The sequence below is a fragment of the Rhineura floridana genome, chromosome 22 (assembly GCF_030035675.1).
Source record: "Rhineura floridana isolate rRhiFlo1 chromosome 22, rRhiFlo1.hap2, whole genome shotgun sequence".
Classification (NCBI taxonomy): domain Eukaryota; kingdom Metazoa; phylum Chordata; class Lepidosauria; order Squamata; family Rhineuridae; genus Rhineura; species Rhineura floridana.
In genome coordinates this window covers 14,610,296-14,637,714 of record NC_084501.1, presented here as the reverse complement: position 1 = coordinate 14,637,714, position 27,419 = coordinate 14,610,296, and positions in this window count along the sequence as shown.

Genomic DNA, 27,419 nt, shown 5'->3' with positions numbered 1-27,419 from the left:
GTTCAAGAGGAACCATCCGCCCATTCATTCAGGCATCTCCTGAAAGCAGAATTTTTAGACACACCTTTTAATATGAATTTTCTTTTCCAACCAATGCAGTATTTACGGGTGCTTTAATTATAATTATCAATGATGTTTTATTGGGTTTTTAAATAAATATATATATTTACAATGGAGAACACTACCTGCAACTACAAGGCACAGCTATGGGGACTCGCATGGCTCCATCATATGCAAATCTCTTTACGGGTAAACTTGAACAGGAGATCCTCAAAAGGGCCATCAACAAACCACTTATATAGTGGCGATACATTGACGACATCTTTATGGTGTGGACGAATGGTAAAGAGAGTTTGGAACAATTTAAAAATTACATCAACTCTATCCATCCCTCTATTAAGTTTACATTTAATAGTACAAATGACAATCCGCACATCCCTTTTCTGGATGTCCTTCCTACCATTGAGAACAACAAAATAGCCACTGATCTCTACAGCAACCCACTGATGCCCACACCTATTTAAACTGGAAATCCTGTCATCATAGGCATATAAAGAAGAACATTGTGTATAGCTTAGCTCTGAGAATCAAACTTATTTGCAACACTGAAGATAAATACCAGAGAAGGATCAGTGAACTTAAAGAACACCTTCTTCGAAGAGGATATTCTCCACATATTATGAATTGCAACATCCACCGAGCCTCCATTCTGTCCAGAGAACATAAGAACATAAGAACATAAGAAGAGCCTGCTGGATCAGGCCAGTGGCCCATCTAGTCCAGCATCCTGTTCTCACAGTGGCCAACCAGGTGCCTGGGGGAAGCCCGCAAGCAGGACCCGAGTGCAAGAACACTCTCCCCTCCTGAGGCTTCCGGCAACTGGTTTTCAGAAGCATGCTGCCTCTGACTAGGGGGGCACAGCACAGCCATCACGGCTAGTAGCCATTGATAGCCCTGTCCTCCATGAATTTGTCTCATCTTCTTTTAAAGCCGTCCAAGCTGGTGGCCATTACTGCATCTTGTGGGAGCAAATTCCATAGTTTAACTAAGCGCTGAGTAAAGAAGTACTTCCTTTTGTCTGTCCTGAATCTTCCAACATTCAGCTTCTTTGAATGTCCACGAGTTCTAGTATTATGAGAGAGGGAGAAGAACTTTTCTCTATCCACTTTCTCAATGCCATGCATAATTTTATACACTTCTATCATGTCTCCTCTGACCCGCCTTTTCTCTAAACTAAAAAGCCCCAAATGCTGCAACCTTTCCTCGTAAGGGAGTCGCTCCATCCCCTTGATCATTCTGGTTGCCCTCTTCTGAACCTTTTCCAACTCTATAATATCCTTTTTGAGATGAGGCGACCAGAACTGTACACAGTATTCCAAATGCGGTCGCACCATAGATTTATACAACGGCATGATGATATCGGCTGTTTTATTTTCAATACCTTTCCTAATTATCGCTAGCATGGAATTTGCCTTTTTCACAGCTGCCGCACACTGGGTCGACATTTTCATTGTGCTGTCCACTACAACCCCGAGGTCTCTCTCCTGGTCGGTCACCGCCAGTTCAGACCCCATGAGCGTATATGTGAAATTCAGATTTTTTGCTCCAATATGCATAATTTTACACTTGTTTATATTGAATTGCATTTGCCATTTTTCTGCCCATTCACTCAGTTTGGAGAGATCTTTTTGGAGCTCTTCGCAATCCCTTTTTGTTTTAACAACCCTGAACAATTTAGTGTCGTCAGCTAACTTGGCCACTTCACTGCTCACTCCTAATTCTAGGTCATTAATGAACAAGTTGAAAAGTACAGGTCCCAATACCGATCCTTGAGGGACTCCACTTTCTACAGCCCTCCATTGGGAGAACTGTCCGTTGATTCCTACTCTCTGCTTTCTGCTTCTTAACCAATTCCTTATCCACAAGAGGACCTCTCCTCTTATTCCATGACTGCTAAGCTTCCTCAGAAGCCTTTGGTGAGGTACCTTGTCAAACGCTTTTTGAAAGTCTAAGTACACTATGTCCACTGGATCACCTCTATCTATATGCTTGTTGACACTCTCAAAGAATTCTAATAGGTTACTGAGACAGGACTTTCCCTTGCAGAAGCCATGCTGGCTCTGCTTCAGCAAGGCTTGTTCTTCTATGTGCTTCGTTAATCTAGCTTTAATCATACTTTCTACCAGTTTTCCAGGGACAGAAGTTAAGCTAACTGGCCTGTAATTTCCGGGATCCCCTCTGGATCCCTTTTTGAAGATTGGCGTTACATTTGCCACTTTCCAGTCCTCAGGCACGGAGGAGGACCCGAGGGACAAGTTACATATTTTAGTTAGCAGATCAGCAATTTCACATTTGAGTTCTTTGAGAACTCTCGGGTGGATGCCATCCGGGCCCATTGATTTGTCAGTTTTTATATTGCCCATTAAGCCTAGAACTTCCTCTCTCGTTACCACTATTTGTCTCAGTTCCTCAGAATCCCTTCCTGCAAATGTTAGTTCAGGTTCAGGGATCTGCCCTATATCTTCCACTGTGAAGACAGATGCAAAGAATTCATTTAGCTTCTCTGCAATCTCCTTATCGTTCTTTAGTACACCTTTGACTCCCTTATCATCCAAGGGTCCAATTGTCTCCCTAGATGGTCTCCTGCTTTGAATGTATTTATAGAATTTTTTGTTGTTGGTTTTTATGTTCTTAGCAATGTGCTCCTCAAATTCTTTTTTAGCATCCCTTATTGTCTTCTTGCATTTCTTTTGCCAGAGTTTGTGTTCTTTTTTATTTTCTTCATTCGGACAAGACTTCCATTTTCTGAAGGAAGACTTTTTGCCTCTAAGAGCTTCCTTGACTTTGCTCGTTAACCATGCTGGCATCTTCTTGGCCCTGGCGGTACCTTTTCTGATCTGCAGTATGCACTCCAGTTGAGCTTCTAATATAGTGTTTTTAAACAACTTCCAAGCATTTTTGAGTGATGTGACCCTCTGGATTTTCTTTTTCAGCTTTCTTTTTACCAATCCCCTCATTTTTCCTCTTTTGAAGTCAAATGTGACCGTGTTGGATTTTCTTGGCAATTGGCCAGTTACATGTATGTTTAATTTAATAGCACTGTGGTCACTGCTCCCAATCGGTTCAACAACACTTACATCTCGCACCAGGTCCCGGTCCCCACTGAGGATTAAGTCCAGGGTTGCCGTCCCTCTGGTCGGTTCCATGACCAACTGGTCTAGGGAATAGTCATTTAGAATATCTAGAAACTTTGCTTCTTTCTCATGACTGGAACACATATGCAGCCAGTCTATGTCCGGGTAGTTGAAGTCACCCATTACTATCACATTTCCTAGTTTGGATGCTTCCTCAATTTCATATCTCATCTCAAGGTCTCCCTGAGCATTTTGATCAGGGGGACGATAGATCGTTCCCAGTATTAAGTCCCTCCTGGGGCATGGTATCACCACCCACAACGATTCTGTGGAGGAGTCTGCCTCTTTTGGGGTTTCGAGCTTGCTGGATTCAATGCCTTCTTTCACATATAGAGCAACTCCACCACCAATATGTCCTTCCCTGTCCTTCCGATATAGTTTATATCCAGGGATAACCGTATCCCACTGGTTTTCTCCATTCCACCAGGTCTCCGTTATGCTCACTATATCAATGCTCTCCTCTAAGACCAAGCACTCCAGTTCTCCCATCTTGGTTCGCAGGCTCCTAGCATTAGCGTACAGGCACTTGTAAGCAAAAACTTGTAATTTTGCTCTTCTGAATTTATATCCTGTGCCCCTGCTCTCACAATGCCTACTTCTAGGCCTACCCCTTTTAAAATTTCATCATTTCTTTGGTTTTTATCCCAGGGGGGAGGTTTATTCCAAACCGGACCTTTCTCAGCTCCTGTCGGGTTTCCCCCCTCAGTCAGTTTAAAAGCTGCTCTGCTAACTTTTTAATTTTAAGTGCCAGCAGTCTGGTTTCATTCTGGTTCAAGTGGAGCCCGTCCCTTTTGTACAGGCCCGGCTTGTCCCAAAATGTTCCCCAGTGCCTAACAAATCTAAACCCTTTCACCCGACACCATCGTCTCATCCACGCATTGAGACTGCAAAGCTGGGCCTGTCTGGCTGGTCCTGCACGTGGAACCGGTAGCATTTCAGAGAAATTGTTGAATAATATACCAATTGTTGAATAATATACAAGAAACACTTAGATCATTTTCAACTTTACCCCTATCTAGAGGTGGTCATAGAAATAAAATTTGGTTCGACCAAGAATGTCTTGAAAGTAAGAAACAACTTAAAGCTTTACATCAAGCATATAAAATCCAGGGTACTCATGACTATTTGGAGAAATTTAGGAAAGCTAGGAAAAGCTTCAAGCTGTTAATAAAAACTAAAAAGAACCTTTCTCTAAGAGAAACATGGCAAAGTTTAATCCAGGCTTCCAAATTAAAGAATCCTACGTTATTCTGGCATATAATAACCCAACATTGGCCCCAAGCAAGTTTCAAATTAGATTGTGCCATTGCTCCCTCTGTTTGGGAAAAATATTATGCAACTCTGTATCAAACTAGTGTGGCTAATATAGAGGCTCAGCTGGATCTACCTTCAGAATTTTCAATATGGCCAGCAGTTACAACAGAGGAAATTTTAGATCTTATAGCCTCTCTTAAACCAAATAAAGCCCCAGGTCCTGATAATATACCCCCTGAGGTTTTTAAATCAAATGCAAATTGGTGGGCTCCATTTTTGGCTGCCCTTTTTACCAATATTAATTCTTCTATGATTATTCCTGAGGGCTGGGGAACCGCAATCATAATTCCTATTTTTAAAAAAGGTTCTCGTCTAGACCCAGCAAATTATAGACCTATAAGTCTTCTTAATATAATATCAAAGCTATATGCCACCTACTTATACAGAAAACTTTTAGAATGGGTTAACCAAATGGATATACTAGCCCCAGAGCAAGCAGGCTTTCGGGCTGGTCATTCACCCTACGATCACGTTTTGGTATTGAAGCATATCATCTCTAAGTATAGTAATAGTAAGGGCAAAGCCTTGTATACTGCCTTTGTCCATCTAAAAGCGGTGTTTGATTCTATCTCCAGACCGAGACTTTGGGCGAAATTACAACACCTGGGAATCGATAGCCGTTTACTAGCTTTGATACAAGGTTTATATCGAAATACATCTCTTCAAATCCGTTGTAACAACAAAGGCCATCTAACGAAACAAATTCCTACCTCTAAGGGTGTGAAGTAGGGATGCATTCTTGCACCTTTATTATTTAATTTATATATTAATGATTTAATAGCTACAGTTGCACCCATTTCTTCCCATCCTCCAATGTTGGCCAATATGCCAAGACCTTGTCTATGCCGACGATATAGTGCTCTCATCGCAGACACCGATTGGACTCAAAAGATTAATGGCATCCTTAACATCTTTTTGCTCTAAAGAAGATCTCATAATTAACCATAATAAAACTAAAGTGGTAGTTTTTTCTAACAAAAGGACCAAATATCAGTGGAGGATGAATAACTTGCCTATAGAACAAGCTGAAAATATTAGATACCTTGGCATCATATTACAATCAACAGGTTCCCAACAGCAACATGTTACTTCCACCTTGTTGAATGCCAGACGTACGACCAAATCTCTAATATCCTTTTTTCATAATAAAGGGGGTCGACTTATTTCCCCGGTTATAAAGGTATTTGTGGCCAAAATAATTCCACAACTTATATACGGAGCCCAGGTAAATACAATTACGAATTTTTCAAAGTTGGAAACGCTACAAAACTCTTTCTTAAGAGCTATATTAGCAGTTCCTACTTGTATACCCAACCACATTCTGAGATTAGAATGTGGAATGCAATCCATAGAGGCAATTATCTGGAAGTTAAGAATTCTTTATTGGTTAAATTTGATTTATAACCCTTCAAGTTTGGCCCCGCATATTCTTTTAGATAACCATCATTCCCCTTGGGAAACAATGATTCATCATAAATTATCAATGTTAGGTCTCTCTCCTTTATACATATCACAATTGAATTATGAAACTGCTAGAGAACTAGTTAAACAACGAATTAAAGATATAGACTTTCAGAACCATCTACTTCTTATCAAGAAGCAAAGACATAACCCCAAATATTGTACATTAATGTCGTATTTGACGACCCTGGACCTCCCTAAATATCGTAGAGCATTTACTCTAATGAGATTAAATATCTTGCCCTCTGCTATTCTTTTTGGCAGATATAATAAAATCCCTTATTCAGAGAGATTATGCCCTTGCGATATGAAAGAACCTGAATCTAATTCTCATGTCCTTTTTCGTTGTTTATACTATCAAGATTTGAGAAGCAAACTAATTTCTCCCATTTTACGATCATTTCCAGGCAGGGACCAAGCTTTTTATCTAAACTATCTCTTAGGTGATCATTTAACTGAGGTGACTTTAGTAGTTGCTAAATTTAGTGCTGCGGCCATCCAAATTAGGAAAATCAAAATGACTCAACTATCTGATAACTAAATTTTACATTGCTTTTAATGAATTCAAACACCTATGTACAGTGATGTATTATGATCATTTTAATATTTCTATGTGATTTTAAGTGACTCTGTATGTCTTTTTCTGATTGGTCTATTGACTGTAATAAACCAAATCAATCAATCAATCAATCAGGTTGGGGTGGGGGCTGGGGGTTGCTCAAGGCATATATTAAGTTGGGATGACCCAAATGGAAGAGTTCTCCATTCTTGCTTTTCCCCTCCTTATATGACATTGACATTCAGCATTCCATCAAGATGATACATTTCAGATTTCAGTTTTAAGTAATTTTTTGATTGAATGCTCATAAAAGTACAGAAATAAAGCAGGAGGGCAGAGTGCAGTTGTGCTCAGGGACTGCTTGCGGGCTTCACATGGGCATCTGGTTGGCCACTGTGGGAACAGGATGACAGACTACTGGACCACTGGCTTCATCCAGTAGGATCTTGTTATGTTCTTATTCAATAGCTATGAAGCCTCATAAGACAGGGGATAGAAAGCAATAAACCTCTGACGGGCACATAAAAAAAGGTCACTTGAATGTACCAGGAACGTAATAGCAGCATGTCTTACTAAGGTTTCAATTGGTGACTGATGAGAGTGACTTAGGAACCCAGGAAAGTGCCTTACACTGCATCAAACCATGGTCTATCTAGCTTAGTTTATTCTACACTGAAAACTATTCCAAGTCAGCTCTATTATGGGTGTGGATCCTGGGAGGGGAAGGACACAACTTGGAGGTGGCTGTGCTTAGCGGTTGAGTGTCACTTCTCCACACAACTCTCTTCCTGTTCTCTTCATCAGGGACACATTAAAGGAAGCCGAACAAGGCAGCAGCTCCCCAGGGTTTCAGACAGGAAAGAGAACCGTTAAAAACCACAGCTAATTATTCAAGGTGCAGCACCAGAGTACACGTGACCATATTATACATCTAAAAACCAATTGTAAATATTGCAACCCAATAACAGTGTCCTCACATACTGCTTAGGGCTCCTTTTGGGTGGGAGAGGAGGATCTGCATTTAATAATATATAAAATGAAATTAAAATAAAAATTCAAATCAGGAAACTCAGGACCCGTATTGCCATACCTCATTATTTCTTGGGTCTCTGGCAGTGGGTTCAAGTGGCTCAGCTCCACACTCTTACCGGGGTGAACGTGAGGTGAGTAAGGTTCAATGGACAGCTCATGTGAAGATTGTGTGGTTTGCTGAATTGCATGACTCCCAGGTTTGGAGTGTACATTTGGCACACTCACAAAGGACACATGCATCACAAAACAGGAAAAGCTCTGGCTCAGGCTGCCTCCACCCCCCAGCTCTGTGATGCATGAAGCATTTCCCTGGGAGTGCTTTAGGTCTGCAGGATTGAGGGAGAGACAGAAAATGATTTTGTCCCTATTATTTTACTCTTGTTCAAACATATAAACGATCACAGTATTTCCAACAACATGTGAAGAATTTTGTCCCATATCTTATGATGGTGGTTGCTGTGGGTGGTGGAAATTATGACACTGAGGTATGGCAATATGGGTCCTGAGTTTCCTGATTTGTATTTTTACTTTTATTTCATTTTATATATTATTAAATACATATCCTCCTCTCCCACCCAAAAGGAGCCCTAAGCAGTATGTGAGGACACTTTTTGGGGGGTTGCAATATTTACAATTGTTTTTTAGATGTATAGTATGTTCACGTTTACTCTGGTGCTGCACCTTGAATAATTTGTTGTGGTTTTAAACAGGTCTCTTTCCTGCCTGAAACCCTGGAAAGCTGCTGCCTTGTTCGGCTTCCTTTAATGTGTCCCTTATGAAGAGAACAGGAAGAGAGTTGTGCGGAGAAGTGACCCGCAACAGCCAAGCACAGCCACCTCCAACTTCTGCCCTTCCCCTCCCAGGATCCACACTCATAAAAGATCTGACTTGGCATGATTTTCAGTGTGGATCATAATGATCTAGATAGACTATGGACTGACTCAGTATAAGGCACCTTCCTGGGTTCCTAAATCACTCTCATCAGTCACCAAATGGGACCTTAGTAAGGCATGCTGCTATTACGTTCCTGGTGCATTCAACTAACGTTTTTAATGTGCCCCTCAGAGGTTTACTGCTTCCTATCCCCTGTTTTATGAGACTTCCCAGCTTTTGAATAAGAACATAACAAGAGCCTGCTGGATGAAGCCAATGCTTCATCTGCTCCAGCATCCTGTTCTCACAGTGGGTAACCAGATGTCTGTGCAAAGCATGCAAGCAAGACCTGAGCACATTAGCACTCTGCCCTCCTGCCATTTCCAGCAAATGGTATTTGGAAGCATACCGCCTCCAACTATAGCTGGAGAACATAACCATCATAGCTGGCAGCTACTGAGAGCCTTATTCTCCATTAATTCATCTCTTTGAAAGCCCTCCAATCTGCTAATCCTGGAAACAATGAATAGCCATCGTGATTAGTAGCCTTGTGTGACCCTTCTTTGTTAATCTTTCTTTATGGTGCTTTTTCTGCTTTGTTTCTCTACTTTTATGAGCATTTGATCAAAAAATTACTTAATAAAAATGAAATCTGAAATGTTTCATCTTGATGGAATGCTGAATGTCAATGCTATATAATGAGGGGGGAAAGCATGAATGGAGAACTCTTCCATTTGGGACATCCCAACAGCACATCTGCCTGCAGTGACCCCCACCCTCTCCAACCTGAGTCTCAGCCTGATTGCCCCAAAGGAATTCAAGAAATGCAAACAGAAGAAAACAACAACAGATCGTTTTGATGCAGATGGATGAGATTTATTGTAGGGGGAAGAGGAGTGCAGGGAAGCCTTTCTATGTCGAGCAAAAAGGCAAACTATGCATCCTATGAAGGAAAGTTAAAGGACAGAGGAAAGATGAGTTAAGTGATGCAAGGCACAGAAAGGCAGATTCTCCACAAACTGGAAGCATCGATATTCTTGCAAGGCTGCAGTATATTCAGGAATCCATCAAAGAATGACAAGTGTACGGGCTTTCTTCATGGTCCCCCACGCCCCTGAGGTTTGGTTGGAGTCCACCAGAGAGCAAGCCTTTAGTGTGGCAGGCCCTACCCTATGGACTTCCAACCAAGAGAGGTTGGATAGAAACCATCCATCCTTTCATTCAGGCATGTGCATTCAGGCTGCCTTGATGGAAAGGAAGGGAAAAGGTGCATATCTAACAGGGATAGAAGGAAAAGTAAAAAGAGCCTTGAGCAGGTAGGCATAGGCCTTCATGTCAGAGGTGCTGAACAATTATAGATCCAATCCATTCTGGTTTGTCTGGATGGGGATGTTCAGCATTTCTGATACCTAAGCCTTTCAATCGCCAGCCATTAATTTTGTGCAGTTCAGGCAGCATTTTCTCCCATTCCTGTGATGATCATGTTGCCATTCAATGAAGGGACCAGCTCAACCTGCACTCAGTACAGGACCGGTCACCCAAGGAGATGTGCTCTTCTTCTGGGATTGTAAAGAAATGAGTTTGGTTGCATCAGTGGTGACAACTGAATTTCAAATGAAGAATGAGAAAAGCTAGGGTCAAGGAACCCTCCATATCTCCCGGAAGGGTTAGTGCACAGGAGGAATGGGTTTCTGCCAACACTCATGATTGGTACTGAGAATCCATGTTCAAGGACAGGTGTATCAAAGTCTATCTCAATTTCAAACTTAATGATTACTAATATTTCTTTAGAGGTGGAGGCCATAGAAAGATTGTAGTGAATCTGAAAAAAATAAAATGGAATCATTTAGGCTGTTGAATGCCAGTGTGCACTAGGATCCTATTTAAATGTTCTTAATTTTACATTTATAAATATTGTGAGGAAAGTTTTCTGAAGGACCCAGAAAGGGAGAGATTCCTAAAATACTTAAATAAAAATGGCATGTTAAAGCAAGAAACAGAAAGATGGCAGGTAGGTAGAAATTTATTTGCATACCCATAAGCCATCGCAACATGGAAAAGAAAAACATCACACATCATTAAAAAGAGCCATCATTAAAACAATAAAATATTCGGCACACGTAAGTGATGGCCGTGAGCGAGGGCAACAGGCCTTGCACTACATTCAATAAAATCCAGTAACTAGTGACTTATATGTATACTGTCACCCCTTGTCAAGCTCCGATTCAGCAGCGCGTTTGGCTCAGAGTTTTTGTGCCGCTAGGGCAAACTGGGCAACCTTATAGGTGATCCTAAAATCATTGTCTGATAAAAGAAACGGGATGAGGTGTATTTGCTGAGAATATCCCTGATGAGTTACCAGATCACTTAAGAATTTGGTCCTGGGATGTAAATATAGAGGGCATTCCAGCAGGTAGTGAGGGAAATCTTCCACCGCAGATGATCCACAGATACACAGTCGTTGCTCCCAGGGTGTCTGGCGTTAGCGATCTAGCAGTACCGCACTCAGCATCGACTGGAATCTGAGTGCGGTGAAAGCCTGTCTCAACTGGGCTGGTATAGGGTAAGTCAGGTATTTCGCCCGTTTATGATCGTGCTTGAATATACCATACCATTTGGAGAATTTTGTATTAGTGATTACATGTCTATCCATCCATGAACAATCTCCATAGTTTGCTTCCCGTAGCTTAATTCTGTTAAATGGGGTCAGGCTCTGGGGTGATATATGGTAGTGCTGATAAATGTTTGTGAGTCTGGAAACCCAGTTCTTGTCAACAGCAGCTGAGTGGTAGCAGGCTTCCACTACTACCTTTGATGGTGACTTTGTTATAGTTCCCCAGAATGTAAGTAGGCCACAGTGGACCCGGGCCCTAACTGGGGGAAGACCTACCTCGGCACGAAGCAGCGCCGCAGGTGTGCCAATGGGGAGTCGCAGCAACTTTTTCAAAAAGTTGTTTTGGATAATTTCAAGATTGGCAAGGTGGGAATCCTCCCAACCCCAAACAGCTGCCCCATATAAGATCTGGGAAAGAGCTTTATTTATGAAGACCTTCAATGCCGGGCCAACGAGGTTGCCGCCCACTCTCCTATAAAATCTGTGGATAGCCCCGGTGCAACTCAACGCAACAGATTTGATGTGCGCAAACTGCCTTTTCCAAGAAAGTGTCCTGGAAATAAATGCCCAGATATTTAAATGAACGGCACTGTTCAATTGGGTGTCCACCAATAGACCAGTTGAGGTTGAGGGGCTTTTTCCCAAAGACCATTACCTTAGTTTTGTTGTAATTTATCTGAAGTTTTTCTTTTAGACAGTAAGTACTTAAACTCATCAACAGTCTCCTTAGGCCCTTTTGTGTGATGGATAGTAGGTTCATATTGTCTGCGTAAAGCAGCGTTGATACTTTCCTATTCCCCAAGGAAGGGGGAAAAAACTCTGGGTCCACTAGTTCTGAGACTATCTCATTTAGATAAAAATTAAAGAGGAGCAGGGCTAGGAGAAAGATGGCAGATATAACACTTTTTTAAAAAAAGAGATGCCCATCTTTTATTAGAAGAGATTGTGTTGCTTCTTCTGGAAAGGAAGAAGAGGAGCTCTTTCCCCTTCTGCAGGAAGGTTGAACAGGGAATCCAGCCCTTGACCCACCCATATGTGGAGGGGGGGTCCTTGGGGGAGTGAGAATAGGAGCTCCTTTTCTCAGCCACCTGTATGAGGCAAGGCAAGATCATAAAGGAGGCGCTTTCACTGGACAGAGGGGTAAGCAAAGAGATGGACAGTCAGGGGTGCAAAGCAGCAAAAGGCATGCTGAGCTGCTATCCCTGCAGTTCTGAGATGGTTCCACCGCCACTACACTGTGGGCAGGTCACACCTACCTTCCCTTCAATGGCTTCCTTCTCCCCACCCATCCATTTGCCCGGTGCCTCATTTGCCCACCCAAATCACAGTGGAAAGTCAAAGATTTTTAAAAAGGAGGGTGAGAAAAGCCACCTTTGCAATTAGCATTCATTATTTTTGATACCATTGCTGCTGCTGCAAAAAAAAAGAGAGACCAAAAATTAAGGAGGCTGCAACAGGCATGTATGTGCAGGTGCAAGTGCAGATGCTCCAATGGGGCTTCAAAGAACCCTTCTTTCCATTCATCTTGGGCATGTCTGCTAGCTCCCTTTCCTTCCCCTCGTCCGCATCCTCTTCCTCTGCTATCCATATGTTTGCATTTTCTTGCTTGCTTTCCTCAACCTGCCAGTTGGCCACTTCCCTCCTCTCTTGAGCCTGCTCTGGAAGACTCTGTGGGAGCAGAGCCAGAAATGAATCAACCCCCTCCCCCCAAAAAAGTGTTGGTCATGTCATTATCAGCAGTGGTTGTTAATGTGGTGCTCTGTGAATCTTATCTGGTAACTTGTGCAGTTCAAATACTAAGGGTGTTAATCTGGACTAAGGATTGGGAAAAAAATCATTTTCATTCCCATTTAAAGCCAAACTTATCACATTTGCAGTTTCCAAAGCCGTATGAGAGCTGAAACTCAGCCATCCTTCAAAATTTGCACTTAGCCACCAAATGTCGTTTATAAAGTTCTCCAACCAAACAATGTTTACAAAACTGCACGTATTGGGGAAAGTGTGCATAAAATGAACATATTAGTGAAAATAACATCGAACAATGCATTGTATTAGGAGATGTTGCTTGTGAAATTGTGTGCATTAGTCCAAGCTGCCGACAGAAATGTGTTTATCAGAAGTTCACATGAAATGCTGAATAATTTTCAAGAGGATTTTTCAAAGAAAAAAAATCACAGATTTCTTCAGAAATGTGGAGAATTGTATGTTAAGCCTGGAAAAAATGAGAAACCGAGGGAACCAAAATTGGCAGATCCTTCCATCCCTGTTATTGTCCATGGCTATTCAGAAGTAAGCTCCATTAAATTCAATTTTTACTCCCGGGTTAAATAGGATTCAGATTGCAGCCTGAGTGTAAAAATCCTTCTTAATTTCAGGGGTGGGGGTGATAACTGGGCTCAGGTGTTTCAACAAATTCCAACTTCTGATCTTCAGGCCTTTCCCTCAGTCCCCAGAGGGCAGGGAGGCAAGGTTCCCAAAGCATCTCAGGCTTCTACAGAGAGATGAGGGCTGCCTCTGCAAACTGAACATCTGTGTATCTGAAAACAGATTCTGTGGACCATATTTGCTTCCTTCTCTATAATTGGGTTATGTACACTCGAGGTGGCATTACTCATTAAAGAAAGTTGACGCCAAAGAAATTGAGACCACGTTACAAATTTTGAAAGAGGAACACATTCTGCTAAGGGATGTAATATTCTGCAAGAAAGAACATTCATCTCCTGTTGGGTTGATAATTAAAAGCATAATTATTGATCATCCAGCAATTTGAGCCAGAGACACATTAAAAAAAATCTTGAAAGAACAGTGCTGACTCAATACCTGGAAGCCAGGAAAGAAACAGTATAAATGCTCTCACCATTTCAGTCGTTTCCACCAGTGTCTTTTGGCTTCCTTAGATTTCTGGGGTTCACCTTTTCCTGCTGTTGGTAAGTTGTCTTTAAATAAATCCATTGAGAGAAGAGAGTATAAAGGTACTTGGTTCTTCTGGAGCATATTTGCTTGGGATTTTGGTCTGGGAAATGAGAAATCAAGGATATTTGGAGGTTCAACTCACAGACATGGTGTGAACTGCTATGAAAATGGAATGATATGATTTCAACTGGAATGGTGTGATGAATTTGTTTTTGTGTGACTTAATCCAGTGGCATCAAAATCATTCTTACTAATGGTCGTCCCTGTGTAAGAGCAAGCTCCATTGAACACACTGAGGATTGCTTCTGAGCAGGCATAGGGAGGATTTTACTGTCAATCCAGAAAAATTTGCAAGCGATATGCAAGCTTCTCTTATGCGAGCTCAGGGCAGTCCAGTTTGCATCTTGCAAACAACAAGCGAAGGAAAATATTTGATGGACAAAAGGGTGGCATATTAGAATTTTTTTCTGCTCTTCAACAAACAAACAAAATTTTAACCAAAATACAAACAAAAATACAGGAGGCATTTTGAGAGGAACCCGTCGTGCAGAGGCAGCCCTCATCTCTCTGTAGAAGCCTGAGATGCTTTGGGAACCTTGCCTCCCTGCCCTCTGGGGACTGAGGGAAAGGCCTGAAGATCAGAAGTTGGAATTTGTTGAAACACCTGAGCCCAGTTATCACCCCCACCCCTGAAATTAAGAAGGATTTTTACACTCAGGCTGCAATCTGAATCCTATTTAACCCGGGAGTAAAAATTGAATTTAATGGAGCTTACTTCTGAATAGCCATGGACAATAACAGGGATGGAAGGATCTGCCAATTTTGGTTCCCTCGGTTTCTCATTTTTTCCAGGCTTAACATACAATTCTCCACATTTCTGAAGAAATCTGTGATTTTTTTTCTTTGAAAAATCCTCTTGAAAATTATTCAGCATTTCATGTGAACTTCTGATAAACACATTTCTGTCGGCAGCTTGGACTAATGCACACAATTTCACAAGCAACATCTCCTAATACAATGCATTGTTCGATGTTATTTTCACTAATATGTTCATTTTATGCACACTTTCCCCAATACGTGCAGTTTTGTAAACATTGTTTGGTTGGAGAACTTTATAAACGACATTTGGTGGCTAAGTGCAAATTTTGAAGGATGGCTGAGTTTCAGCTCTCATACGGCTTTGGAAACTGCAAATGTGATAAGTTTGGCTTTAAATGGGAATGAAAATGATTTTTTTCCCAATCCTTAGTCCAGATTAACACCCTTAGTATTTGAACTGCACAAGTTACCAGATAAGATTCACAGAGCACCACATTAACAACCACTGCTGATAATGACATGACCAACACTTTTTTGGGGGGAGGGGGTTGATTCATTTCTGGCTCTGCTCCCACAGAGTCTTCCAGAGCAGGCTCAAGAGAGGAGGGAAGTGGCCAACTGGCAGGTTGAGGAAAGCAAGCAAGAAAATGCAAACATATGGATAGCAGAGGAAGAGGATGCGGACGAGGGGAAGGAAAGGGAGCTAGCAGACATGCCCAAGATGAATGGAAAGAAGGGTTCTTTGAAGCCCCATTGGAGCATCTGCACTTGCACCTGCACATACATGCCTGTTGCAGCCTCCTTAATTTTTGGTCTCTCTTTTTTTTTGCAGCAGCAGCAATGGTATCAAAAATAATGAATGCTAATTGCAAAGGTGGCTTTTCTCACCCTCCTTTTTAAAAATCTTTGACTTTCCACTGTGATTTGGGTGGGCAAATGAGGCACCGGGCAAATGGATGGGTGGGGAGAAGGAAGCCATTGAAGGGAAGGTAGGTGTGACCTGCCCACAGTGTAGTGGCGGTGGAACCATCTCAGAACTGCAGGGATAGCAGCTCAGCATGCCTTTTGCTGCTTTGCACCCCTGACTGTCCATCTCTTTGCTTACCCCTCTGTCCAGTGAAAGCGCCTCCTTTATGATCTTGCCTTGCCTCATACAGGTGGCTGAGAAAAGGAGCTCCTATTCTCACTCCCCCAAGGACCCCCCCTCCACATATGGGTGGGTCAAGGGCTGGATTCCCTGTTCAACCTTCCTGCAGAAGGGGAAAGAGCTCCTCTTCTTCCTTTCCAGAAGAAGCAACACAATCTCTTCTAATAAAAGATGGGCATCTCTTTTTTTAAAAAAGTGTTATATCTGCCATCTTTCTCCTAGCCCTGCTCCTCTTTAATTTTTATCTAAATGAGATAGTCTCAGAACTAGTGGACCCAGAGTTTTTTCCCCCTTCCTTGGGGAATAGGAAAGTATCAACGCTGCTTTACGCAGACAATATGAACCTACTATCCATCACACAAAAGGGCCTAAGGAGACTGTTGATGAGTTTAAGTACTTACTGTCTAAAAGAAAAACTTCAGATAAATTACAACAAAACTAAGGTAATGGTCTTTGGGAAAAAGCCCCTCAACCTCAACTGGTCTATTGGTGGACACCCAATTGAACAGTGCCGTTCATTTAAATATCTGGGCATTTATTTCCAGGACACTTTCTTGGAAAAGGCAGTTTGCGCACATCAAATCTGTTGCGTTGAGTTGCACCGGGGCTATCCACAGATTTTATAGGAGAGTGGGCGGCAACCTCGTTGGCCCGGCATTGAAGGTCTTCATAAATAAAGCTCTTTCCCAGATCTTATATGGGGCAGCTGTTTGGGGTTGGGAGGATTCCCACCTTGCCAATCTTGAAATTATCCAAAACAACTTTTTGAAAAAGTTGCTGCGACTCCCCATTGGCACACCTGCGGCGCTGCTTCGTGCCGAGGTAGGTCTTCCCCCAGTTAGGGCCCGGGTCCACTGTGGCCTACTTACATTCTGGGGAACTATAACAAAGTCACCATCAAAGGTAGTAGTGGAAGCCTGCTACCACTCAGCTGCTGTTGACAAGAACTGGGTTTCCAGACTCACAAACATTTATCAGCACTACCATATATCACCCCAGAGCCTGACCCCATTTAACAGAATTAAGCTACGGGAAGCAAACTATGGAGATTGTTCATGGATGGATAGACATGTAATCACTAATACAAAATTCTCCAAATGGTATGGTATATTCAAGCACGATCATAAACGGGCGAAATACCTGACTTACCCTATACCAGCCCAGTTGAGACAGGCTTTCACCGCACTCAGATTCCAGTCGATGCTGAGTGCGGTACTGCTAGATCGCTAACGCCAGACACCCTGGGAGCAACGACTGTGTATCTGTGGATCATCTGCGGTGGAAGATTTCCCTCACTACCTGCTGGAATGCCCTCTATATTTACATCCCAGGACCAAATTCTTAAGTGATCTGGTAACTCATCAGGGATATTCTCAGCAAATACACCTCATCCCGTTTCTTTTATCAGACAATGATTTTAGGATCACCTATAAGGTTGCCCAGTTTGCCCTAGCGGCACAAAAACTCTGAGCCAAACGCGCTGCTGAATCGGAGCTTGACAAGGGGTGACAGTATACATATAAGTCACTAGTTACTGGATTTTATTGAATGTAGTGCAAGGCCTGTTGCCCTCGCTCACGGCCATCACTTACGTGTGCCGAATATTTTATTGTTTTAATGATGGCTCTTTTTAATGATGTGTGATGTTTTTCTTTTCCATGTTGCGATGGCTTATGGGTATGCAAATAAATTTCTACCTACCTGCCATCTTTCTGTTTCTTGCTTTAACATGCCATTTTTATTTAAGTATTTTAGGAATCTCTCCCTTTCTGGGTCCTTCAGAAAACTTTCCTCACAATATTTATAAATGTAAAATTAAGAACATTTAAATAGGATCCTAGTGCACACTGGCATTCAACAGCCTAAATGATTCCATTTTATTTTTTTCAGATTCACTACAATCTTTCTATGGCCTCCACCTCTAAAGAAATATTAGTAATCATTAAGTTTGAAATTGAGATAGACTTTGATACACCTGTCCTTGAACATGGATTCTCAGTACCAATCATGAGTGTTGGCAGAAACCCATTCCTCCTGTGCACTAACCCTTCCGGGAGATATGGAGGGTTCCTTGACCCTAGCTTTTCTCATTCTTCATTTGAAATTCAGTTGTCACCACTGATGCAACCAAACTCATTTCTTTACAATCCCAGAAGAAGAGCACATCTCCTTGGGTGACCGGTCCTGTACTGAGTGCAGGTTGAGCTGGTCCCTTCATTGAATGGCAACATGATCATCACAGGAATGGGAGAAAATGCTGCCTGAACTGCACAAAATTAATGGCTGGCGATTGAAAGGCTTAGGTATCAGAAATGCTGAACATCCCCATCCAGACAAACCAGAATGGATTGGATCTATAATTGTTCAGCACCTCTGACATGAAGGCCTATGCCTACCTGCTCAAGGCTCTTTTTACTTTTCCTTCTATCCCTGTTAGATATGCACCTTTTCCCTTCCTTTCCATCAAGGCAGCCTGAATGCACATGCCTGAATGAAAGGATGGATGGTTTCTATCCAACCTCTCTTGGTTGGAAGTCCATAGGGTAGGGCCTGCCACACTAAAGGCTTGCTCTCTGGTGGACTCCAACCAAACCTCAGGGGCGTGGGGGACCATGAAGAAAGCCCGTACACTTGTCATTCTTTGATGGATTCCTGAATATACTGCAGCCTTGCAAGAATATCGACGCTTCCAGTTTGTGGAGAATCTGCCTTTCTGTGCCTTGCATCACTTAACTCATCTTTCCTCTGTCCTTTAACTTTCCTTCATAGGATGCATAGTTTGCCTTTTTGCTCGACATAGAAAGGCTTCCCTGCACTCCTCTTCCCCCTACAATAAATCTCATCCATCTGCATCAAAACGATCTGTTGTTGTTTTCTTCTGTTTGCATTTCTTGAATTCCTTTGGGGCAATCAGGCTGAGACTCAGGTTGGAGAGGGTGGGGGTCACTGCAGGCAGATGTGCTGTTGGGATGTCCCAAATGGAAGAGTTCTCCATTCATGCTTTCCCCCCTCATTATATAGCATTGACATTCAGCATTCCATCAAGATGAAACATTTCAGATTTCATTTTTATTAAGTAATTTTTTGATCAAATGCTCATAAAAGTAGAGAAACAAAGCAGAAAAAGCACCATAAAGAAAGATTAACAAAGAAGGGTCACACAAGGCTACTAATCACGATGGCTATTCATTGTTTCCAGGATTAGCAGATTGGAGGGCTTTCAAAGAGATGAATTAATGGAGAATAAGGCTCTCAGTAGCTGCCAGCTATGATGGTTATGTTCTCCAGCTATAGTTGGAGGCGGTATGCTTCCAAATACCATTTGCTGGAAATGGCAGGAGGGCAGAGTGCTAATGTGCTCAGGTCTTGCTTGCATGCTTTGCACAGACATCTGGTTACCCACTGTGAGAACAGGATGCTGGAGCAGATGAAGCATTGGCTTCATCCAGCAGGCTCTTGTTATGTTCTTATTCAAAAGCTGGGAAGTCTCATAAAACAGGGGATAGGAAGCAGTAAACCTCTGAGGGGCACATTAAAAACGTTAGTTGAATGCACCAGGAACGTAATAGCAGCATGCCTTACTAAGGTCCCATTTGGTGACTGATGAGAGTGATTTAGGAACCCAGGAAGGTGCCTTATACTGAGTCAGTCCATAGTCTATCTAGATCATTATGATCCACACTGAAAATCATGCCAAGTCAGATCTTTTATGAGTGTGGATCCTGGGAGGGGAAGGGCAGAAGTTGGAGGTGGCTGTGCTTGGCTGTTGCGGGTCACTTCTCCGCACAACTCTCTTCCTGTTCTCTTCATAAGGGACACATTAAAGGAAGCCGAACAAGGCAGCAGCTTTCCAGGGTTTCAGGCAGGAAAGAGACCTGTTTAAAACCACAACAAATTATTCAAGGTGCAGCACCAGAGTAAACGTGAACATACTATACATCTAAAAAACAATTGTAAATATTGCAACCCCCCAAAAAGTGTCCTCACATACTGCTTAGGGCTCCTTTTGGGTGGGAGAGGAGGATATGTATTTAATAATATATAAAATGAAATAAAAGTAAAAATACAAATCAGGAAACTCAGGACCCATATTGCCATACCTCAGTGTCATAATTTCCACCACCCACAGCAACCACCATCATAAGATATGGGACAAAATTCTTCACATGTTGTTGGAAATACTGTGATCGTTTATATGTTTGAACAAGAGTAAAATAATAGGGACAAAATCATTTTCTGTCTCTCCCTCAATCCTGCAGACCTAAAGCACTCCCAGGGAAATGCTTCATGCATCACAGAGCTGGGGGGTGGAGGCAGCCTGAGCCAGAGCTTTTCCTGTTTTGTGATGCATGTGTCCTTTGTGAGTGTGCCAAATGTACACTCCAAACCTGGGAGTCATGCAATTCAGCAAACCACACAATCTTCACATGAGCTGTCCATTGAACCTTACTCACCTCACGTTCACCCCGGTAAGAGTGTGGAGCTGAGCCACTTGAACCCACTGCCAGAGACCCAAGAAATAATGAGGTATGGCAATACGGGTCCTGAGTTTCCTGATTTGAATTTTTATTTTAATTTCATTTTATATATTATTAAATGCAGATCCTCCTCTCCCACCCAAAAGGAGCCCTAAGCAGTATGTGAGGACACTGTTATTGGGTTGCAATATTTACAATTGGTTTTTAGATGTATAATATGGTCACGTGTACTCTGGTGCTGCACCTTGAATAATTAGCTGTGGTTTTTAACGGTTCTCTTTCCTGTCTGAAACCCTGGGGAGCTGCTGCCTTGTTCGGCTTCCTTTAATGTGTCCCTGATGAAGAGAACAGGAAGAGAGTTGTGTGGAGAAGTGACACTCAACCGCTAAGCACAGCCACCTCCAACTTGTGTCCTTCCCCTCCCAGGATCCACAACCATAATAGAGCTGACTTGGAATAGTTTTCAGTGTAGAATAAACTAAGCTAGATAGACCATGGTCTGATGCAGTGTAAGGCACTTTCCTGGGTTCCTAAGTCACTCTCATCAGTCACCAATTGAAACCTTAGTAAGACATGCTGCTATTACGTTCCTGGTACATTCAAGTGACCTTTTTTTATGTGCCCGTCAGAGGTTTATTGCTTTCTATCCCCTGTCTTCTGAGGCTTCATAGCTATTGAATAAGAACATAACAAGATCCTACTGGATGAAGCCAGTGGTCCAGTAGTCCGTCATCCTGTTCCCACAGTGGCCAACCAGATGCCCATGTGAAGCCCGCAAGCAGTCCCTGAGCACAACTGCACTCTGCCCTCCTGCTTTATTTCTGTACTTTTATGAGCATTCAATCAAAAAATTACTTAAAACTGAAATCTGAAATGTATCATCTTGATGGAATGCTGAATGTCAATGTCATATAAGGAGGGGAAAAGCAAGAATGGAGAACTCTTCCATTTGGGTCATCCCAACTTAATATCTGCCTTGAGCAACCCCCAGCCCCCACCCCAACCTGATTGATTGATTGATTGATTTGGTTTATTACAGTCAATAGACCAATCAGAAAAAGACATACAGAGTCACTTAAAATCACATAGAAATATTAAAATGATCATAATACATCACTGTACATAGGTGTTTGAATTCATTAAAAGCAATGTAAAATTTAATTATCAGATAGTTGAGTCATTTTGATTTTCCTAATTTGGATGGCCGCAGCACTAAATTTAGCAACTACTAAAGTCACCTCAGTTAAATGATCACCTAAGAGATAGTTTAGATAAAAAGCTTGGTCCCTGCCTGGAAATGATCGTAAAATGGGAGAAATTAGTTTGCTTCTCAAATCTTGATAGTATAAACAACGAAAAAGGACATGAGAATTAGATTCAGGTTCTTTCATATCGCAAGGGCATAATCTCTCTGAATAAGGGATTTTATTATATCTGCCAAAAAGAATAGCAGAGGGCAAGATATTTAATCTCATTAGAGTAAATGCTCTACGATATTTAGGGAGGTCCAGGGTCGTCAAATACGACATTAATGTACAATATTTGGGGTTATGTCTTTGCTTCTTGATAAGAAGTAGATGGTTCTGAAAGTCTATATCTTTAATTCGTTGTTTAACTAGTTCTCTAGCAGTTTCATAATTCAATTGTGATATGTATAAAGGAGAGAGACCTAACATTGATAATTTATGATGAATCATTGTTTCCCAAGGGGAATGATGGTTATCTAAAAGAATATGCGGGGCCAAACTTGAAGGGTTATAAATCAAATTTAACCAATAAAGAATTCTTAACTTCCAGATAATTGCCTCTATGGATTGCATTCCACATTCTAATCTCAGAATGTGGTTGGGTATACAAGTAGGAACTGCTAATATAGCTCTTAAGAAAGAGTTTTGTAGCGTTTCCAACTTTGAAAAATTCGTAATTGTATTTACCTGGGCTCCGTATATAAGTTGTGGAATTATTTTGGCCACAAATACCTTTATAACCGGGGAAATAAGTCGACCCCCTTTATTATGAAAAAAGGATATTAGAGATTTGGTCGTACGTCTGGCATTCAACAAGGTGGAAGTAACATGTTGCTGTTGGGAACCTGTTGATTGTAATATGATGCCAAGGTATCTAATATTTTCAGCTTGTTCTATAGGCAAGTTATTCATCCTCCACTGATATTTGGTCCTTTTGTTAGAAAAAACTACCACTTTAGTTTTATTATGGTTAATTATGAGATCTTCTTTAGAGCAAAAAGATGTTAAGGATGCCATTAATCTTTTGAGTCCAATCGGTGTCTGCGATGAGAGCACTATATCGTCGGCATAGACAAGGTCTTGGCATATTGGCCAACATTGGAGGATGGGAAGAAATGGGTGCAACTGTAGCTATTAAATCATTAATATATAAATTAAATAATAAAGGTGCAAGAATGCATCCCTACTTCACACCCTTAGAGGTAGGAATTTGTTTCGTTAGATGGCCTTTGTTGTTACAACGGATTTGAAGAGATGTATTTCGATATAAACCTTGTATCAAAGCTAGTAAACGGCTATCGATTCCCAGGTGTTGTAATTTCGCCCAAAGTCTCGGTCTGGAGATAGAATCAAACACCGCTTTTAGATGGACAAAGGCAGTATACAAGGCTTTGCCCTTACTATTACTATACTTAGAGATGATATGCTTCAATACCAAAACGTGATCGTAGGGTGAATGACCAGCCCGAAAGCCTGCTTGCTCTGGGGCTAGTATATCCATTTGGTTAACCCATTCTAAAAGTTTTCTGTATAAGTAGGTGGCATATAGCTTTGATATTATATTAAGAAGACTTATAGGTTTATAATTTGCTGGGTCTACACGAGAACCTTTTTTAAAAATAGGAATTATGATTGTGGTTCCCCAGCCCTCAGGAATAATCATAGAAAAATTAATATTGGTAAAAAGGGCAGCCAAAAATGGAGCCCACCAATTTGCATTTGATTTAAAAACCTCAGGGGGTATATTATCAGGACCTGGGGCTTTATTTGGTTTAAGACAGGCTATAAGATCTAAAATTTCCTCTGTTGTAACTGCTGGCCATATTGAAAATTCTGAAGGTAGATCCAGCTGAGCCTCTATATTAGCCACACTAGTTTGATACAGAGTTGCATAATATTTTTCCCAAACAGAGGGAGCAATGGCACAATCTAATTTGAAACTTGCTTGGGGCCAATGTTGGGTTATTATATGCCAGAATAACGTAGGATTCTTTAATTTGGAAGCCTGGATTAAACTTTGCCATGTTTCTCTTAGAGAAAGGTTCTTTTTAGTTTTTATTAACAGCTTGAAGCTTTTCCTAGCTTTCCTAAATTTCTCCAAATAGTCATGAGTACCCTGGATTTTATATGCTTGATGTAAAGCTTTAAGTTGTTTCTTACTTTCAAGACATTCTTGGTCGAACCAAATTTTATTTCTATGACCACCTCTAGATAGGGGTAAAGTTGAAAATGATCTAAGTGTTTCTTGTATATTATTCAACAATTGGTATATTATTCAACAATTTCTCTGAAATGCTACCGGTTCCACGTGCAGGACCAGCCAGACAGGCCCAGCTTTGCAGTCTCAATGCGTGGATGAGACGATGGTGTCGGGTGAAAGGGTTTAGATTTGTTAGGCACTGGGGAACATTTTGGGACAAGCCGGGCCTGTACAAAAGGGACGGGCTCCACTTGAACCAGAATGAAACCAGACTGCTGGCACTTAAAATTAAAAAGTTAGCAGAGCAGCTTTTAAACTGACTGAGGGGGGAAACCCGACAGGAGCTGAGAAAGGTCCGGTTTGGAATAAACCTCCCCCCTGGGATAAAAACCAAAGAAATGATGAAATTTTAAAAGGGGTAGGCCTAGAAGTAGGCATTGTGAGAGCAGGGGCACAGGATATAAATTCAGAAGAGCAAAATTACAAGTTTTTGCTTACAAGTGCCTGTACGCTAATGCTAGGAGCCTGCGAACCAAGATGGGAGAACTGGAGTGCTTGGTCTTAGAGGAGAGCATTGATATAGTGAGCATAACGGAGACCTGGTGGAATGGAGAAAACCAGTGGGATACGGTTATCCCTGGATATAAACTATATCGGAAGGACAGGGAAGGACATATTGGTGGTGGAGTCGCTCTATACGTGAAAGAAGGCATTGAATCCAGCAAGCTCGAAACCCCAAAAGAGGCAGACTCCTCCACAGAATCGTTGTGGGTGGTGATACCATGCCCCAGGAGGGACTTAATACTGGGAACGATCTATCGTCCCCCTGATCAAAATGCTCAGGGAGACCTTGAGATGAGATATGAAATTGAGGAAGCATCCAAACTAGGAAATGTGGTAGTAATGGGTGACTTCAACTACCCGGACATAGACTGGCTGCATATGTGTTCCAGTCATGACAAAGAAGCAAAGTGTCTAGATATTCTAAATGACTATTCCCTAGACCAGTTGGTCATGGAACCGACCAGAGGGACGGCAACCCTGGACTTAATCCTCAGTGGGGACCGGGACCTGGTGCGAGATGTAAGTGTTGTTGAACCGATTGGGAGCAGTGACCACAGTGCTATTAAATTAAACATACATGTAACTGGCCAATTGCCAAGAAAATCCAACACGGTCACATTTGACTTCAAAAGAGGAAAAATGAGGGGATTGGTAAAAAGAAAGCTGAAAAAGAAAATCCAGAGGGTCACATCACTCAAAAATGCTTGGAAGTTGTTTAAAAACACTATATTAGAAGCTCAACTGGAGTGCATACTGCAGATCAGAAAAGGTACCGCCAGGGCCAAGAAGATGCCAGCATGGTTAACGAGCAAAGTCAAGGAAGCTCTTAGAGGCAAAAAGTCTTCCTTCAGAAAATGGAAGTCTTGTCCGAATGAAGAAAATAAAAAAGAACACAAACTCTGGCAAAAGAAATGCAAGAAGACAATAAGGGATGCTAAAAAAGAATTTGAGGAGCACATTGCTAAGAACATAAAAACCAACAACAAAAAATTCTATAAATACATTCAAAGCAGGAGACCATCTAGGGAGACAATTGGACCCTTGGATGATAAGGGAGTCAAAGGTGTACTAAAGAACGATAAGGAGATTGCAGAGAAGCTAAATGAATTCTTTGCATCTGTCTTCACAGTGGAAGATATAGGGCAGATCCCTGAACCTGAACTAACATTTGCAGGAAGGGATTCTGAGGAACTGAGACAAATAGTGGTAACGAGAGAGGAAGTTCTAGGCTTAATGGACAATATAAAAACTGACAAATCAATGGGCCCGGATGGCATCCACCCGAGAGTTCTCAAAGAACTCAAAGGTGAAATTGCTGATCTGCTAACTAAAATATGTAACTTGTCCCTCGGGTCCTCCTCCGTGCCTGAGGACTGGAAAGTGGCAAATGTAATGCCAATCTTCAAAAAGGGATCCAGAGGGGATCCTGGAAATTACAGGCCAGTTAGCTTAACTTCTGTCCCTGGAAAACTGGTAGAAAGTATGATTAAAGCTAGATTAACGAAGCACATAGAAGAACAAGCCTTGCTGAAGCAGAGCCAGCATGGCTTCTGCAAGGGAAAGTCCTGTCTCAGTAACCTATTAGAATTCTTTGAGAGTGTCAACAAGCATATAGATAGAGGTGATCCAGTGGACATAGTGTACTTAGACTTTCAAAAAGCGTTTGACAAGGTACCTCACCAAAGGCTTCTGAGGAAGCTTAGCAGTCATGGAATAAGAGGAGAGGTCCTCTTGTGGATAAGAAATTGGTTAAGAAGCAGAAAGCAGAGAGTAGGAATCAACGGACAGTTCTCCCAATGGAGGGCTGTAGAAAGTGGAGTCCCTCAAGGATCGGTATTGGGACCTGTACTTTTCAACTTGTTCATTAATGACCTAGAATTAGGAGTGAGCAGTGAAGTGGCCAAGTTAGCTGACGACACTAAATTGTTCAGGGTTGTTAAAACAAAAAGGGATTGCGAAGAGCTCCAAAAAGACCTCTCCAAACTGAGTGAATGGGCAGAAAAATGGCAAATGCAATTCAATATAAACAAGTGTAAAATTATCCATATTGGAGCAAAAAATCTGAATTTCACATATACGCTCATGGGGTCTGAACTGGCGGTGACCGACCAGGAGAGAGACCTCGGGGTTGTAGTGGACAGCACGATGAAAAGGTCGACCCAGTGTGCGGCAGCTGTGAAAAAGACAAATTCCATGCTAGCGATAATTAGGAAAGGTATTGAAAATAAAACAACCGATATCATAATCCCATTGTATAAATCTATGGTGCGGCCGCATTTGGAATACTGTGTTCAGTTCTGGTCGCCTCATCTCAAAAAGGATATTATAGAGTTGGAAAAGGTTCAGAAGAGGGCAACCAGAATGATCAAGGGGATGGAGCGACTCCCTTACGAGGAAAGGTTGCAGCATTTGGGGCTTTTTAGTTTAGAGAAAAGGCGGGTCAGAGGAGACATGATAGAAGTGTATAAAATTATGCATGGCATTGAGAAAGTGGATAGAGAAAAGTTCTTCTCCCTCTCTCATAATACTAGAACTCGTGGACATTCAAAGAAGCTGAATGTTGGAAGATTCAGGACAGACAAAAGGAAGTACTTCTTTACTCAGCGCTTAGTTAAACTATGGAATTTGCTCCCACAAGATGCAGTAATGGCCACCAGCTTGGACGGCTTTAAAAGAAGATTAGACAAATTCATGGAGGACAGGGCTATCAATGGCTACTAGCCGTGATGGCTCTGCTCTGCCACCCTAGTCAGAGGCAGCATGCTTCTGAAAACCAGTTGCCGGAAGCCTCAGGAGGGGAGAGTGTTCTTGCACTCGGGTCCTGCTTGCGGGCTTCCCCCAGGCACCTGGTTGGCCACTGTGAGAACAGGATGCTGGACTAGATGGGCCACTGGCCTGATCCAGCAGGCTCTTCTTAAGTAAACAATGGCCATCTTTTTTGGCACAACCAGATGAGCTGTCCCAATCTCAATGCAGCCGACAACTTTTCTTTCCCTTTTTGTCC